General features: G+C 48.9%; 1 protein-coding gene across 3 annotated transcripts in view; it reads right to left on the reverse strand.

Annotated features, from left to right (window-relative positions):
- The window catches only part of Pld1 (phospholipase D1), a 209,617-nt gene extending 203,909 nt beyond the window's left edge, over positions 1 to 5,708 (reverse strand). For 2 of the 3 annotated variants that reach the window (XM_038347016.1, XM_038347015.1), the window contains exon 1: positions 5,522 to 5,708. The gene's annotated coding sequence lies outside the window, so the exon portion shown is untranslated. Of the gene's footprint in view, positions 1 to 428; positions 520 to 5,521 lie in introns of those variants that run through there. The other variant, XM_038347018.1, reaches the window with a different exon arrangement.
- Positions 5,709 to 6,000: the final 292 nt, after the last annotated feature.

Genomic DNA, 6,000 nt, shown 5'->3' on the forward strand with positions numbered 1-6,000 from the left:
CAAAGCAGTCGATGGCACAGTGAAGGACAGATAAATAAAACACTAACCCTGCCAGTCCTTTTCCTGAACGCCTCGAGATCCTTAGTGATCGGCCACTCCCCTTTACCACCCCCTGACCTCTTCATTCAGCTCTGTGGCATGTAACCTGCTCAATACATAGTCGATGGCACAGTGAGGGACAGATAAATAAAACACTAACCCTGCCAGTCCTTTTCCTGAACGCCTCGAGATCCTTAGTGATCGGCCACTCCCCTTTACCACCCCCTGACCTCTTCATTCAGCTCTGTGGCATGTAACCTGCTCAATACACAGAAGGTGCCATCCGTGGCCTCCAAGGCTGTGCCCTCTCCCAGAGTATAGACAGCGAGCAATGCAGCGAGCAACGCAGATTCGGGATTCCAACACCAGCCCGTTCTCAGTAATCTCACCTGGAGGATGGTGGCACAGAGCAGAAGGGATCTCTGGAAACAGCTCCGCTGTGGGTTTGTTTTTAATTAACTATGTGCTGGTTAGGTCATTAAGAAAACAGGCAGACTGAGAAAGTCAGTAAACATTGCTCCGTGGCCTCTACTTCAGTTCCTGCATCCAGGTTCTTGTCCTGAGTTCTTGCCCTGACTTCCTCAGTGACACTATACACTCTGAGTGGAAACAAACCCTTTTCTCTCCAAGTTACTTTTAGTCACCGTGTTCATCACAGAACTAGAAAGCAAACTAGGAGGATTAGCAACAGTTTAAACATTAAGACCACTTGAAGACAACCCAATGCATTTGATTTTCCCCAAATCTTGCCTTTCCTAGGAGTCTCCATGCTTTTACGGAGACCTGCCAAAGGTTCTGCTACTACCTCTGCCACTTGGTGTACCCATAGCTGTTTTTCTCCTTCCTGTGCTGATCCTCAGTCTCCTTTTTCTAAAGGTGTTATCGGTACAAGAGTACTTTAAGAAGAATCACTATTTAATGCAAACATTTTCTGTTCTTAATAAACCATTTGCAAGGTAGGGTGTGACAGCACATTCCTTTAATCCCAGCACTAGGGAGGCAAAGGGATCTCTGTGAGTTTGAGGCCAGCCTGGTCTACAAAGTGAGTTCCAGGACAGCCAGGACTGTTATGCAGAGAAACCCTGTCTCGAAAAACCAGTTTAAGTCTTTGCTGCAGAACTACCTCTAAGGAATTAAGGCAGACTGCTCTTGGCTGATTTCCCTGTGTGTATCAGAGGCTTTCAAGAGGTTTCCAGTTCCAGATCCTAAATGCTCAAAAAATAGTGAAGCACAAAATAAGATGTTCTCTCATCCAGATGCAAGCCTTGGCTCATAAAATAAGATATTCCCTCCATCCAGAAACAGCCCAGTGTCGCCAGTCATGCAGGAGCTGGGTAAGGAGAATGGAAATCTGCGGCAACATCTCCATAGCCCAGAACTAGTGTAAAAGTCTGCTCTGGCCTCTGGGTACAAACTGGGCTCTTATTTACAAAGTGGCTCCAGGATGGTGGTAACAGTTATTAAAATACTGGAGTGTGTTAGGGATGTAGCTCAATTGGCAGAATGCCTTTCTAGTATGCTTAGAGCCCAGAGTTCAGTTCTCAACACTGCATAAAGCCGTGACATGGCGAGGAAGACTCGGAATCCTAGCACTCGGAGATGGAAACATGAGGATCAGAAGTCATTCTCCATATCAAGCCCAAGGCCAGGCTGGCTTATGTGAGACCTAGGCTCAAAAATATCGCGCGCGTGTACGTGTGTGTGTGTGTGTGTGTGTGTGTGTGTTATGTATGTATGTAGACAGGATAATTACTCCTTAAAGCCAAGAGTTAGAGGACCCTGGCCCAGCAGTAAACGCAGCCTTTCTCCAGCAACATGACCACCATCCATTTTGTCTCCCTCTCCAAACAATACAGGAGTGAACTGATTTGTCGGCTGCATGATGCTTGCAGTTTTAACATGCTGTTTATGCTTAAGAACAAGGACAAAAAGAAACCTGGGAAGGTGGGTTGTTAGGGAGGCAGAATCCAAGACTAACCTCTTAAAGAGACAGCAATACAAAAGCTCTCAGGTTGGAGTCCCAGCTCGTGATAACTGTGACATCGGCTGCCTCTAACTGCCTTCTCTGTGTAAAGGAGATGCTTTCACCTGCTTTCAGTGGTGTCCAAAACCAAGTGAACGCCATGTATGTGTTGATTAAATTTACCATTTATCTTATTTTGTCATCTTAATGCTTATTCAATAAATCTAAAACTCGATAAAGTTTCACAATAGAAAAAAATTGTGACCCTATGGAAGCTACATAAAACATGCTGTTGTCAAAGAGCCCACCACTGAAGCATCCGGGGTCCAGATTTGAACCTGCTCTATGAGTTCAGGGCAGACGTGACATTATAATGCATCCCCACTGAGCCATGTGATGCAATGCATCTGATTCCCTATTCTACTCAGAAATGCCCCAGGCTTACTGGAAGCTGAGGTTCTGCTTCTCATCTGAACCCTGAAACATCTCTTGATCAACACCTTAGCAAATACGTTTTCCTTGTGCTGTTGAGACTTACAGGACTGTAAACATAAAACCTGGCCTCCCATAGGACAGCTCTTCTGCACACAATGACTCAGTGGAGCCACAGGTTTAAAGACCAGATCTCATGTGCTGGGTTCTCTGACACTATCTTTAGCATATCGCTTGGGAGGACAAGAAATTGCTAAACCCAGCAATTCGCTTAATCAGAAAGGTCTTTGGGTACTAAAAATGTGCCATGGCTTGGGCTCATGTGTGGTGTGAATTGGTCCCACTGCTCTGCTAAAGGGGACGAAGTGACTGAGATTATGTTGTTGTTTTTAACGTCTCCAGAGGAGGAAGTACTAAGAATAACTCCCTTCCCTTTTCCTACCCCTAGACAGACTCACAAAGTGCTCCCACCACAAACTCAAATTAGCTTACCAACTGACCTTCAAGCAGGCTTCCTCACTTCATCTATCTGGTTATGCCTTTCTCACTCCTCTTTAAATGTTAATGTCTTGCTGACAAAGTAGCTTTATTGATATAGTGTTCACCTAGCACCATACAACACAAAACAGATATGGTGGTGCATGCCTGAGGTCCCAGCACTCAGAGTGTGCACAGGTATGGCGGTGCATGCCTGTCATCTCAGCACTCAGGGGGTGCACAGCTATGGTGGTGCATGCCTGTCATCCCAGGGCTCGGGGTGCACAGGTATGGTGGTGCATGCCTGTCATCCCAGCACTCGGGGGGTGCACAGGTATGGTGGTGCATGCCTGTCATCCCAGGACTCGGGGTGCACAGGTATGGTGGTACATGCCTGTGAGCCCAGAACTCGGGGGGTGCACAGGTATGGTGGTGCATGTTTGTGAGCTCAGCACTCGGGGTGCACAGGTATGGTGGTGCATGTTTTTGAGCTCAGCACTCGGGGTGCACAGGTATGGTGGTGTATGTTTGTGAGCCCAGCACTCGGGGTGCACAGGTATGGTGGTGCATGTTTTTGAGCTCAGCACTAGGGGTGCACAGGTATGGTGGTGCATGTTTGTGAGCCCAGCACTCGGGGTGCATAGGTATGGTGGTGCATGCCTGTGAGCCCAGCACTCGGGGTGCATGGGTATGGTGGTGAATGTTTGTGAGCCCAGCACTCAGGGTGCACAGGTATGGTGGTGCATGCCTGCAGTGCCAGCACTCAGGGGGGTGCACAGGTATGGCCATCTTCACCCACATAGTGAGTTCCAGAAGGGGGATGACAGCCCAGGGACTAAACTGCGTTGAGTGCAACCAAACATCTATCTTTACATTGTTGAGATGGCAAAGTCATGTGTGTGTTTTGACAAAACAAAAGTAAAACATAAAACTTTTTCACAACCTGTGGAAATGGGACTGGAGTTGGCTCAGCAGTTAAGGTTCACACTGCACATTGCCCTTGCAAAGGACCCAGTTCACTTCTCCGCACCCACCTTAGGCAACACCCTCTTCTGGCCTTCTTAGGCATTAGCACCCAAATGTACATATCCGCACCAGGACAAATGCATTCACATAATTAAATATGAATAATTAAGTAAATTAAATTAAAATAAATTTTTACAATACATTGAAGTTAAAGGTTGATGAATATTGTCACTGTGATCTTTTTATTATACAGGGTTACATAAGGCCATTTATAATTTTAGATTAAGAAATACGTACTAAGTAAACTTCTAATGAGTGGGATTCCACATTAACTATATACTACTCATGTATTTATCGTTAAATCAATAAACCTAAGTGAGCCTGTAGGGAACTTAACACCAGTGTGTGCAGACACTATGATGCCAGAAACAAGCCAGCAAGGAGGCCATCCTCTGAAAACCTTCACTGCTTCCTTTTTATTTGGAAAGCTAATTGTACTGGCTCATATAAACTCAGATACTAGCTTACATAACAATTTAAAAAGTCCCCACACATCCTTTAAAGGCAGCTTACAAATTAATTTGTGTGTCCCAAAGCACTGACTATGGAAAGAAACGCTTGCATAAAGAGTTGCACAGAATAGTTCAAACTGGATCCCTGCTCTCTTCCGGCTCACCTAGCAACGCCACTAACATACCTCCTTGAAGTGTCTCTGAAGTTCCTGGGTAGTTTAGTCTCTGGGGACCCTTGGAAGGTCATCAGGAGTTGGCCAAGCTGAAACTGGGGGAGATGGACAAACAGGTGTGGCAGGTAGCCCCAGGGTAATGGGGAAGGACCTGGCAAAAAAATCCTAAAAAAATTCTGAGCAATGATCCCTGCACTTGAGAGGTGGAGGCAGGAGAGCCAGGAGTCAAGGCCTCATCCTTTGCTACATAGCATTTGGGGCAGCCTGGGCTACAGAAAACTGTTTCAAACAAACAGTCCTACAGCTTGGAGGACCTCACTCCCTAACCAGAGAACTGTCTCAAATTATCTTGGGTCAAAGCTAAAATAACAACCCCCTAACACAGGCCCTGCCCTTAGTTGTCACGCTTGTCCCTCCACTTCAACACGGCACGTCTCTGGCCGCGAGGCAGCAAGCTGTGTGGCTAAGCGCCCGGGACTGTGCTTCAGCTGGACTCTAAGCTGCTGGAATACAGCACTTCCTGGTTGGCCCGGGATGTTGGTGCCATCGCCATCCTAGTCAGCCCACAGAGCTAAGGAGCTCAGGGAGCGCGAAACGATCTAGTTAGAGGGAGCTTACAGACCCACTGCACCGCGTCCCGGGGATGTGGGGTGGGGTGCATCCTGCAGAGCTCGCCCGGGATCTTCAGGGACTTGAGGATAAAGTGGGTCTAGGGCACCAGCAGCTGAACTGGCTCTGTGCTCTGGGCAGCGGTCCTTGCCTGCGGCCACAGTGTGCGCCACTCTTGCCAGCGCAGACATTCAGGAATTAAGACTACGGGGCGGGAGGGGGTGGGGCCCCGGGGGACCTCCTGGAACGCGGCTGCTGAGGTCCGTTCCAAGAGGGCCAGGACGAAGCGCCAAGGCCGGGACGCCCTGCGGGCTCGGAAGTCCCACAAGCCTGGCCCCCGCGGCTCCTACCTGCGGGCTTGGGGCGCTGGCACACACGCTGCGGCGGCGGCTTCGGGTCTCCCCGCGCAGCTGGAGCAACTAGGGCGGCTGGAGGAGGGGGGATTCGCGAGAACTCGCCGCCCGGAACTCCAACCCGTCTGCTGGGTGGGGCGGGGCGGCGCCGGCCAGCCGCGTTGACAGAGCCTCTGCTGCCGGCCTTCCTACACGCCTCGGTTCTTAAACTTTCTGCTCTCCAAGTTTCCTAACTCAGCCGCAGTTATCCGCGGGGCGCACGCTAGCGTTCTTCTTACCAAGTTCACTTCCCTAATCTCTGAGTCCAGTCCTTGTCTATGACATCTAGTCGCCAAGACTGGCCGCGTGTTAGAAGCAAGCAGCTAGCCAACTGGTGAAATATTCATGGCCTGAAGCTACACACCTAACTAGAGGCTTTGTGGAGGTCAGCTGTGACCTCCTTGCAAACTAACGGTAGGTGTTATTGCCTGTTTACA

Source organism: Arvicola amphibius, chromosome 11 (assembly GCF_903992535.2).
Source record: "Arvicola amphibius chromosome 11, mArvAmp1.2, whole genome shotgun sequence".
NCBI classification, from domain to species: Eukaryota; Metazoa; Chordata; class Mammalia; order Rodentia; family Cricetidae; genus Arvicola; species Arvicola amphibius.